The sequence below is a fragment of the Euphorbia lathyris genome, chromosome 2 (genome assembly GCF_963576675.1).
Source record: "Euphorbia lathyris chromosome 2, ddEupLath1.1, whole genome shotgun sequence".
Lineage (NCBI taxonomy): Eukaryota > Viridiplantae > Streptophyta > Magnoliopsida > Malpighiales > Euphorbiaceae > Euphorbia > Euphorbia lathyris.
The window spans coordinates 111,121,233-111,134,156 of record NC_088911.1 but is presented as its reverse complement, the minus strand read 5'-3'; positions in this window follow the sequence as shown (position 1 = coordinate 111,134,156).

The following is a 12,924-nucleotide window of genomic DNA, read 5'->3' as shown; positions in this document are numbered from 1 at the left end:
ATTTGATTAAATTTTAATTGAGTATTTGATAAATTGGACATTTAATCTAGAACTTTGATTGGGTATTTGATAAATTGGTGATTTGACCCAGAACTTTGATTGGAAATTTGATAAATTGATGAAATATAAATTGGGGATTGTTATTATATGATTAATACAAAATTAACTCATTGAGGTTGTATTTAATTAAGGTTTGGAGTAGTTAGTTAACTAATTGAGTTTGTATTTAATTATAAAATTCAACTAGATTAATATAAGATAGGCGATAAATTTCTCAAATTTTGTTAAAAACGACTCAATCTTATATTTGTAGTCCAAATCTAGCTTAATTTTGAGAAGATTTACATTGGTACGTAAAAATTGATTCTGGACCACTCAAATAATAACACGTATATATTCGGGGAAAAAAAAATTAGTAAGTTCAATTTAGATATAAAAAAATTACACACGCAAATATAAAATCAGTTCCCCAACAAGCTAATCCTATAACTAATCGTGTATTCGCTACTGCAATAGTAAAAGAATTATATATATATATATATATATATATATATATATATATATATATATATATATATAGATTATGTTAATGTATTTTAGCTAAACTAAACTGGTGAAACGGATGATGATCACAACTTATTCCAATTTCTAATCATGAGGTCGTGGACTCATTAATTTCCAGATCTTCCATGCATGCATGCATCTAATTAATGAATCTAAAATCTTTAACTATTGAAAAACATTATTACACCCACAATCCTACCATGTCTTATTTTAGGAATTATCATCCGTATAAGTAATTTAGATCGGGTTCATAATGAATCCAGTTTATTTAACATAAATAAAATATTTATATGATTAAGAATTAGAGTTAATAGTTGATAAAGAGACCGGACAGATATAATTAACATATATGAAGTATCTTTTTTTTTAAGGCTTTGTGTTTAGTTCGTGAAACAATCGTTTCTCCTATCAAACGATCTTTTATGTAGGGGAGTTTGTGTGGTGACTGACTGACACTACAAGATCATTGTTCGTTTTTTTCACTGCTAAAAATGTAATTTGATAACCGTGTTTGAACTCGTATAATTACGTAGTATAATTTGTTCATTGGTATCAAACTTCCTAGAATCTGTGGGTTATGATTTAAATTAGGGTAAATAATTTATTAGGCCCCACCTTTATACGTAACACACTATTTAGTCTCTCTATTTCAAAAAAAAAACACATTATTCTTTTTCTCAATATTAATCATTTGGTCATTTTCTTTATGTTTTTTAGATTTTTAACCGAACATTTCTTAGCTTTCAAGACTCCCATAGTACACTATAAAATGACCATGCTACTTTGTTATTTTCTGTCTGTCTATTTATGTCAAATATAATGGTTACAAATCTAAAAAAAATAGACAGAAGGACCAAATGATTAATATTGACAAAAGATAGAGACCTTATAATGTGTGTTTTCACAATAAGAGGACTAAACAGTGTGTTAGATAAAAAAGAATGGACTAATAAATTATTTACTCTTTAAATTATTAACTTATGTACGGATGCATATATCACTAGGGATGTAAACGAGCCTTGATACTTCGTAAACTATTCGAGATCGGCTCGGTAAAAGCTCGATAAGGCTCGACTCAAGTTCGGGATCGACGACTCGAGCACTAACGAGCTGAGTCCGAGCTTCCTCAGGTTCAGCTCGAAAGCTCGCGAGCATACTCGATTATTTTTAGTTACTATATATATTTCATTATATATAAAAATTATATTTAATTGGTTATTATTAGTTTTCTTAACAATTCACAACTCAAATAAAATTTAACTTATCAAAAAAAATGCTACAAAAAATCTTAGACATTTGAGTCTTTAGCTAGACAATTATGTTTTGATAAGCAACAAAATACATTACAAACTTTAATATATATTTTATTGTTTGAATTGAGTTTATGTTTTTCCGACCACAAGTATCATCTTTTATTCTGAAATCTCGACAATAATATGATTGTTTTTCTTTATAAATATTTTAAACTCACATGGAGTATGTTATAAGGCTTTTTTGTTTTCTGCACTACTTATTCTATATGTAATAATATTTTATTATTTAAATGTAGATAAGATGGTTAAAAACACTTATTTTTTAAAGGTCATAGGTTCAATTCCCTCCAACCTCAATATATTTTAGAAAGTTTTTATTTATTTAAATTTTATTTTTCAATAATTATAAAACTATTGTAGGTGCCGCGGCCTCGCCCGGGCGGACCGGGGGGTGGACACCGTTGACGACAGATGCTGTGATTGGCGCCGAAAGCAACCAATCGCGGAATCAAGCTGCTCGGCAGGACCGGAGCTCGGAGTATGGAAGAGTCGCCACCCATAAATGGGAAATGAACACCGATCCCTTGCGGGAGACCGGTGAGGGTTCGGGAAACTTAGGTACGAGCCGAGAAGGCTAGCTTCTTTCTGGAGAAAGGCTATTAGGCACCCCGACATCGCCCGGTTATGAACCATCGGCCTCCTACTTAGCGTGTTAGGCGATAACAGACTAATCGTATATTTCTTTAAGTTTAAAATTCATTTGAAACCTTTTCTTTCTCGCTTTGAAAACCGTTTTGAGCATATTAGCCATTTTAGTAAAGAATCACCCATTTTGCATGAATTTAAAGTATATATGAGAGAGAGGGAGATAGAGGAGAGAATTGATTTATTCACATTGTGATTTATGCTTCGATTTATATATTAACTCTAAGCTAATATCACTCCCAAAAACGAGTTTATTTACACGGTTCGTACCTTAATCGCCGTTGGAACGATTTAGGTACGTTTCAAAATCCCGTTAACTTACATGATATCCACTCGAATCGCCGTTGGAACGACTCGAGTGTTTGAAAACGTTTGAACAAGAAATTTTAACCAAAAGAACGTGATTAAGCATACAAGTCCATTTATTTTTGTACAAAACCGTTTAGTTGGGAAAACGATTCAAAACTCTATTATTTACAATTAAAAGAGACGATTTTAATTACAAGGTTCGCTTAATCCGTCGTTGGAACGAATTAAGGTTTTAAAACGTGATATTTGAGAAATCGTTTGAAAACGATAAAGAATTAAGGAGAAACCTTTTAATTACATTAGGAACCTCTAGAAACCATTAGTTTAAATAATCAAGTTAAAATCTCTTTTGTGGTTTATTTTTCCCTTTTTCACTCAATTTACTCCTTACTTAAACACAATTACAATAATAAACAAATTAAATCCAAACCCCACCCTAAATACATTTGATATATATATATATATATATATATATATATATATATATATATATATATACACACAAATGAGTAATAATACCCATTAAAACCAAATAGAGAAAATAATACATATTAATAGGTAAAAATAGTGGTGAAAATACTATTAGGTATAATATACTTTTATTCAAATTAAAATCATGTAAAACAATGAACAAAGTTCATAAATATAGAAAAACAACCTTTAATCCAAAATAGTTTTTACCTAATAAACTCTAAACCACGGTTTAATACCCCTCAACATCATCTATTAATTAATTATCCCAAAACCCCCAAAAAACTATACATATATATATACATATAATTTACCAAAGCTAATTTAGTATAAATGGTATCAAAATAACGAATGAATAGATGTATAATTGGTATTTAATAGTTATATACCCCAAAAATAATTTTGATAAACATATTACATAGTTACATATATACATACATAAGAATCAATTCCAAAAAGGTAAGAAAAAGGTTCAAAAATGGGCTTTTTAAAGTTCCAGCAGATTCACCGATGGAAAATCCGTCGGTAACCAGTCTTTAGCGACAGAAAATGGCAGAATTATAGAAACAGCACCTAACTTTCTAGATTTATTCAAACACTTTAAATCTAATCTATTCTATCGTTTTCGAGCCGAGTTAGCTTGACGTTTTTATTTCCTAAACTAATCAAAAGCATAGAAAATTAACTGAAAGTACGAGATTTATTTTTATTTCTTTATTTTATCAAAACACTTTATTTTTGTAATTAAACTTATTTATTTTATCCAAAATCAACCCGTAAATCACGCTAAAAGATAGGGGTAAAATACCCCTATCAAACCTCCTCGGACTTTAAAGTTTTACTTGTCCTCAAGTAAAAGAAATCGAAAGACAAGGGATTGAGAAAATTAAGAAACAAACCGAAGGTTGGTTTTGCCAAGTGCGTGATTTCAAAGTTATGGTTTTGTGCAAAGGTTTCGGTAAGTACCTACGCAAATAATTGAGTATGGAACTTGTTTGAAACCTCCATGATCAAGATTTAATAGGCAATATTAACGGGGGCTGATTATCTTTTGAGAACCCGATAGTACCTCACCAAGGGATTTCGCTCTTACGCTCAATTTCAGGTGGGTCGGTGTTTTAGCACTCATCTTTGCACTTACTCGAGATCATGTTGAATTTGCATTTTCATCCGGGTTTTTCCTCCTAAAATATGGTTAGGCAATATTAAAAATGAACTCGGAGGGGGGTTGTAATGTGGGTGGCTTCTTTAGTGGTTAGTTTAAAGAAACTCGAGTTCAAAAAATACCGTTTTGTGATTGCACCGTACCATTGCTTATTTCGGCCTTGGCGAATTTTACAAAATATACTTCAAAATTGCTCGGGTGGAGCTTGAGAATGCCTTTTTATTTTTATCGTATCCTTTGTTTTGATAGAGGCACAAAAACAATATTTTGAGGACTTATGGTGCTCATTTGCTAAGGCCGTGACTTATTTCGGGTAATTCGGGTGCCACTTGATTATGTCGGTAATTGAACAAGAGGAAAAAGGGTTAAATGTTAAGAGAGTGTTAACAAAAAAGTTGGTTAATAGGCTCGAAGGGGTTTCCTAATGTTCAAAGAAAACGAGAAAAATAAATTAAGAAAAATTAGCCTAAGTGGGTTCGGTTTATCATCTATTGCCTTTTTACCAAAAATAAGTGTACTTAACCCGGTATTGGATGCGAATTCTATGAGTCGAGTGAAGTCAAAGTTTTCGAAAAATTGTGAAAGAATTAGAGTTCTCGTACGAACTCTTTTAGGCTCAAGAGTACCTCACAAAGAGTCGGGTTTAAATTGTGTACTATCAAGTCTTCGCTAAATTCTCAACTATCCCGTTTTTATTGCCTTTTTAAAGTTTATTATGGAGATAACATTTGGGTTAAGACTCAATGTCTTAGTTTAGTACTAATCCTAAGTTTTGCACAATTTCCCTAACTTTAAGATCAAGACTAAAATTTCTTAATTGAATCATTCCTTTATGTTCCGATGCTTTTATTTTTTGATGACAAATAACGGAACTTTAATTAATTTCCGAAGGAGGGATAGCGTGTTGGAAAAATTTTAAAGAGTCAATAAATGAGTTTAATTATTTTGTTGTTATTTTTATTTTTGTTTTTGGTAGTGCAAACCAAACTAGAAGTGCGGGGTTGCACGGCCCTCCGCGTTATTTAAAATGACGCCTATTCCAAGGGCGTCGCAAAAAGAAGTTAAAAAAAAACAAAAATAAAATAAAGGTAAGGAAGGAAAAGAAGACCCTTAGTGGTCAGGGGCCCTACGCGATGCGTGCCTAGGGGGGCGCCCCGCGTAGGGCGGCGTTTTTATTGCATTTGGGGCCAGAGACTCAAATACGCGGGGCGCAAGAACAGGGCGCCCCGCGTGTTTGAGTTTCTGGACTTTTTGAAGCATAAAAATGGTGGGTACGCGGGGCGTACCATGGGGTACGCCCTGCGTGGTGTTATTTTAAACAATAAAAACGAAAATAACGAAAGCACAGAACACAAACGGAATTAAAAACAACATCGTACATTAAAACATAAAAACAACATAGGAAAGAACAAAAGAAAATACATAAAGAAAAGAGAAAGAAAAACGGAAACTATGGTTATGGTGGAGGCGGATTGTCATGGATGTTGAAGTGGGTGTAGAAGGCATTGGTGAAGGCGTCAAAGTTCGCCCTATCCTCTAGCCGTTGAGCCTCGAGGGCATCGAAGCGGGAGTCGAAATGAGCCCGATCCCTACGTTGGTTATCCTCCAAAATATCCAACCGAGCATAAAGAGAGTTAAAATCATGGAGGGGTGGAGGACTAAAATTGAGACCCAAGCTTGAGTCCGAGTCACCTTCCGCATTGGAGTGGGCCGCCCCCGAAGTCTCGCCCGGGCCGGAAGTTGGATGCTTTAAGGATTTAAAAGCGTTTTTGTCCAATGGCCGAGGCACAAGGCGCGGGAGGCGCTCGAGGGCAGCTTCACCGAGAGCGGTGAGGGCGAAGATGGTGACGAGGTGGCCAAAACCGAGCTTGGACCGCTTTCGGATGGGCGTGGAGTGGAGGTGAGCAGCCACGTGATAGGTGATAGGGGTCAAAAACCCCTATCCTTGGGTACGGTTTTAGGACGGGTTTTAGCGTTATTTAGTTAATAAGCGAGCAATTCTCGCATTTAAATGCTTTTATGTGAGTTAGTTAGAAATTGGAAATGTTTTATTTACTTTTCGTTGTTTAGGCTCGTTTTGTGATCAATTTAGGCAAATACGGCCAAAATGGCATGCGTATAATAATTCCGTTATCTTTTAAAGCTAATTGATCCGTCAAAAGTCACACCAAACGAAGCGTTTGCTCAAAATAAGCGATTGGCGGGTCAATTTAGCCTTTGGACTAATGTTATCTGGAGTTTTTGTGCATGCGCAGGGATAAATTCGGGCGAAAAGCACGTTGTTGGCGTTCGGCAACCGAGCGGAGGCGTATCAGGCAAGACGGCTCGACGAACTGGCCTATTTTAGGCCAGCTCGTCGAGCTGGCTATGCCAGCTTGCCGAACAGGCCCTTAGGGGCCTGCTCGGGCGAGCTAGCGCGGCCAGCTCACCGAGCAGGCAATGCCTGCTCGCGACGAGCAGCGCCTGCTCGCCCTGCTCGCCGAGCAGGCCTGCGGGAATTGGTCAAAAAGACCAATTCCGCCCCCACGATGCCATAATGGACCCCACGACTTCCTACCTGCATAAGGACACGAAATAGGTCAAGAAAAGGGGTCGAGCCGCGTCTATAAATAGGATTTTTCCAATGTAAATTAGGCATCTTTCATTATTTGTAAATTACTTTAGCTTTCCCCTTGAATTTCCTCTCCATCTCCTCCATCTTCATCAACCTCCATTGAAGCTCCTTCAAAGCTGTTCTCGAGGAATATTCAAGGTCCGTCCTTAAGACCTAGGAAGCCGATTGCAGAGTAGACAGGTTCCTTGAAAGGGATTTTCGTATCTCCTTTTACTTTTCCTTGTTTTTACTCTTTGATACAGTCTATGAATCCTAGGCTAATTGTACCCTGTGACATTGTTCTTCATCTTTAATAATATTTTAGCTCTTGTTTTGTTCTATGATTGTTTGTTTAATCTTTGTCTTACGCTTTATTCAATTGGTTTAACTCATTCAAAAGCCCCAAAATCGAGTAGGCACATATTGTGAGCTGAATCTGACCTAGTCAGAGCCTAGGAGATTGACGACCTCTTAGTTGATTAAGCCCAAATTGCTGAGCCTTAGACCTAGTTCCGGCCTTACAAGGGAATCACGCACTAGGAACTTCAGGAGGGTAAGTAGTGTTAATCGCCTTGAATACAAGTGACTTAGATTAGGTTTTTAATCAATAGACCTAATAACCTAACCTCATTATTATCGTTCATACCATGTTCCTTCGGGTAATTGCATTAGTGAAAGATCAATTAGGAGTAGTTTAACTTAATTAGGAGTAGTTTAACTTAATTAGGCGTAGAATAACTTAGTCAGAACTAGATAACTTAGCTAGGAGTAGCATAATTCAACCTAGGAGTATATTAACTTAATCAAAACCAATTCAAACCCCACAAAGCCTAGATAACACCTGAGACCGAGTAGTTCAATACTTATGGTAAATAAGTCCTGTGGATTCGATACCTGGACTTTCCAGATTTATTACTTGATAACGACGGGGTACACTTATCCCTTAGTGAGCCTTGCGGTGCGAACGCCGTGAGGAGCTTCAATAGGCGAGGTCATAGGTGAGCCCATTGACACAACAGTAGAGGGCCAACAGTTCGTGTTTGTTGACCTTAGAGGCCTCGGACTTCCCCGAGAAGTAAAATGAGATGAAACGGTGGAGAAGTTGGAGGATAGGGTCACGGATGAGAGATGGGCGGAGGTTGGAGATGTGATAGTCATCGGACCTGGTAATGGAGGCCCAAAACTCATGAGCGGCAACGCCGTCGGGCCAACTGGATCTGCCCCCCTCCGTTTGGAAAGTGAAATGGTGTTGGAGCCATTGAGTGTCAATGGAGAATGGGTGGTTGTGGAGGCGGAAGTTGAAGAGTGCGGCCCTGGGGACGTTGTTGGAGGTGAGGGTGGCGTAGAACTCAAGGACCAATGAGGGGTATCGTGGTATTCTTTACAATAGATGTCATACCACCCGAGGGCACGGAGACGAGCTTCAAAAGGCGTGCCGAGATCGTGTTGATCGAGCACGCTACGTGGGATATAGGGAAGCTCCATGACGGTGGCGGCACAAAGGTCTTCGTACCGGGTGGCCTCCTCCTCGGTGAGAAAGTGAAAAGGAGCCCGGTATAGGTGGGTGAGGGGGGGTGTTTCCTCCCGTTCGGGAGGTGGAGGTGATTGTTGGTTTTGTGCAGAACGGGAGGATCGGGCCCGAGTGGACCGTGGGGGGCATATGTCGGCGGCTCTTTTTCGTGCCATGACAATAGTGAGGAATGGAGGAGAAGTAGAAAGAGTGGGAGATGAGTGTTCGGGAAGAGTTGGGCTAATGAGTGGAGAAAAAGAAGGAAAAAGGAAGGATATTTATAGGAAGGAAGTGGGGATCCAAGCAAAACTCAGATCCCCAGGAGGGGTACGTGCGGCATGAAGTTGCCACGCCACGCGTATCCCACCTTTTGAGCGCTTAATTGCACAATATGGGTGCGATACGCGGGGCGTACATGGGGGTACGCCACGCGTAGTGCACCTCTTGCCCTTTTTTATGGAAGAAAAAGGCAGGGACGCGGGGCGTACGGGGGAGTACGCCGTGCGTAAAACGGAATGTGAAAAATCTTTTTCGGTTTTAGATGTATTTTGAATTTTTTTGGAGTTCTGATTTATGATGTTATTAATGAGGTGTTAATGTTTTTTTATGGTTTTTATGTTTAATTAATGTTTTTGGGTGTTTTAATTTTGAAATTAAGAGGGTAGTTAATGTAAATTTATTGTGGAGGGAGGTTGAGGATTTGAATTTGAAAGGATGGAAGTTGATTGGATGGAAGAAGAGGTGGAGTGGAGAAGTGGGAAAAAAATTTTGGGAAGAGAAATGATGGGAGGTTAGGAAGGAAAAGCTGCCATGGGGAGTTGTGATTCACAACTCCCCGAGGATACGTGCGGCGTACCCTAGGGTACGCCCCGCGTGTCCTCTATGTGGCATTTATTTGGGATTAATTGTAAGATACGCGGGACGTATGGGGTTATACGTCCCGCGTACCTTAAAATTTTTTTTTGGATTAATGTGGGATTTGTTTTTCTTTTGGTTTTATAAAAATAATAGAAACTATGATAAAAATAAAAATGAGAGCAAAAATTAAAACACAAGCAAAAATAAAATGTAGAACAATAACTCAAAAAGGAAGAAAAATAAAGAAAAGAGAAGAGAACAAAGATTTATAAAACAAGAGGGTTCGAGTAATTCAAACCAATGCTACATTTATAGTCGAAGTAGCTCGACTTTCTCATGCCGCGGCTTAGGGCAAGATGTCCGGGTTGGAACTTGACGGGTCCGAATTCCTATTGTTGAGGAGCGTTATCACCTGCTCGGATTCCCGATTTTTACCCCGCGGGTTTTGTTCAGTGTTCGCCGGGAGGGTTCCTAGTGGTCTTTCTTGTTGTTGACGGTTTAGGTGGGCCACCTGGCGGCTAAGATCCCTGTAAAATACTTCACTATCGGAAAGACGGGTTAATATGTCCTTCAACAAAGACGTGACCGATTGGTCGTGTACATTGTTGGAAGGTGGAGCGTTCCGATTACCGGGCGCGGCTTGTGATTGCCCGAGCCCATTTTCCCGAAATTCCTGCTCAAAGCCGGATGGGGGCCTCAACACGTTCTTATTATTTCCATATGATAAGTTCGGGTGTTGGTACCGAGGCCTCCATCCGCCGTTATTATTATTATTATTATTGTGGTGAGAATAGGAGTTCGGATGGGAATTATACCTTTGGTTGCCTCCTATATAACTTACGTTTTCGGCATCGCCGGCGAAAGGGCTACCGATTTGGAAATTAAACGCATCATGGTCTCCACCACAGTGAGTCCACATCAAGACCTGCACACTTTTATTGAGGCTCAATTGGGCGATCAACGAATCAAGTTTCTTGTTCATTTCTGCTATGGAGCTTTTCGGAGCCTCTTTCTCCACAGCGAACGTCTGGTGTCGCGACGGGCCGGCAAGCCGATCCTCTTGCCATTGCACACTTTTCCTTGCGAGCTCATGAATGAGCTCGTAGGCCTCACTAGCTGACTTCCGAAATAGATCCCCACCTGCAGCGGAATCAACAGTCGCACGGTTAGTGGGGGTTAACCCGTGGTAAAAAGTGCTTACCAAGTCGTGCTTCGGGATGTCATGGTGGGGGCAGTTTCGGAGCAACTTCCGGAACCTAGCCCAAGCTGCATGAAGGGCCTCGCATTCCAATTGCCTGAAGGACGTGATATCGGTCCGTAACTTGACTGTTTTGGATGGCGAAAAATAGTAGGAAAGGAACTCCTTTTCGAGCTCCTCCCATGACGTGATGGATCCCGCCTCCAATGAGTGTAGCCATTCCAACGCATGTCCTATCAATGAAAAAAGAAATAATTTTAGACTCACAGCCTCAACGGGAACACCATTTTGCCGAGAGATATCGGCATACATAAGAAATTTATCCAAATGTTCGTTGGGGTTCTAATGGAGTTTCCCCTCGAATTGACCACATTGTTATATCAGTTGGATCATGCCGGTCTTGATCTCGTATGTGTTGGTCGGGATCGTGGGAGCGACAATGCCATTACGATTCTGGGGGCGATGCGGAGCGAGGATCTCCATCATCGAACGCGTATCATTGCCCCCACGGATGTTGTTCACGTGTGGCCTTTGGTTTCCATCGGGTTGGTTGACCTCGGCGTTGGGGTTTGCCATTCTCTTTTTTCGAATCCTACAAAGAGTACGTTCAATTTCGAGATCAATAGGAATAAGAGAATCACTTTTCGATCGGGTGTGCATAAAGTAAAAAGGAGTATAAAAGGTTATCAACAAGAAAGAATAATGTTAGTCAAGGTATATATAAACACTTTATACAAAAAGAATGCTTAAACTAACAATGAAACATTTTTGTCTAATATTGTAGGAGATTATAAATCCCCGGCAACGGCGCCAAAAACTTGATGCGTACCGTCTAGTGTAGTGGTTTCCTAAGGACGAAATGTATATATTATGAGTGCGGACTCTATATCTATGGATGTGTTCTTTATAAATTGCTCTTAACTCTACTAGACGTTACGACTACTTAGGGGCAAGTGTACCCCGTCGTGTCAAGTAATAATCCGGTTAAGACCGGGTATCGAATCCACGGGATTTATAATTACAAGTATTAGACGACTCGGTTTCGTATGTTATTTAAGCGGCGATTACTTTGGGGTGAAGTAAGATACAACTACACAATATCCTAACTATTGGCGACTCAGATTTGTGTAGCTAAAACCCTATGAAGTGGGATGAATATCGATAAGTTATAACCACGATAAATAATGACTCTAAATGTATACGGATAATAATTTACTCTTACAAAGACGAGTAAGTATAGTAGGACCAACCCGTGAAGCACTTAGACTACGTGAATCCTAGTCAAGGCGTGTCTAATGTGGGGGAATTAGAAACTAGGGCCCGTAAGTTCCGTGGCTTGTCAATTCCTACGGTTTCTGGTTTGTCACTTCCGGTAGGGCAACACCTATAGAACTCCCTAAGGATAGCCCGAATGGCGTCGGAAATCGCGTTCTCCTACACAATAGTCAATTATCAATATCAAAACAAGTAGCAAACACTAACACATAAAGGGAAATAGAGATTATAAATCATGAAATTATAAATATGAAATGTATATAAATGGAATACAACCAAGCTTAGTACATAGGAAGAGTACAAGCTAATTAGCACGTAAAAGGGGAGAATCTGCCCTTGAAACTAGCTAATCGGACTCAAAGCCGTCTCCTAGGTCGTGGAGGTGGAACTCTCGAGCTTGGTGAAAAATGGTGGAGCGGAACTTCGATGGAATGCCGAAACAACCGAACAAGCTCTCGAGGTGGAGAGTTTAGCTACAAAAACTGAATCTATACTACAACAAGTAACAAGTATAGTTTGCTCTCTAGTGTGTAATTATTTCTTGGTTCCTAATGAAGTTCAAGAGCTTCCTATTTATAGACATCAAGCAAGGGCAAGTTTGTAATTTCACAAAGTAAAAGTATGGAGCAACATTATTTGGTGCAGAAATCCCATGATACGCCCCGCGTAAATTGGTCTACGCCTCGCGTAAATGCCCATTCCGTCAGAAATCTCCTGCATATGGACCAATTCGTTGTCTTGTTGTCTCAAGCACGCCCTGCATAAAGGATTGTACGCCCCGCGTGTTTGAGTCTTTGAAGTTTTATTGCTTGAATTGGGGCTTTTACGCCGTGCGTAGCTGAAGTACGCCCCGCGTAAAAGAGTCTCTGAGTTTTCATCATTGAAGAATTGCCTCGTACGCCTCGCGTGTATGGTTATACGCCCCGCGTATGAAGAGTTGCCTCAGGGAGACAGTGCAGTCTGACTTTCAGGATTAGGCCAATTATTGCCGACATGTGTCATACGCCCCGCGTATGCTGAGTC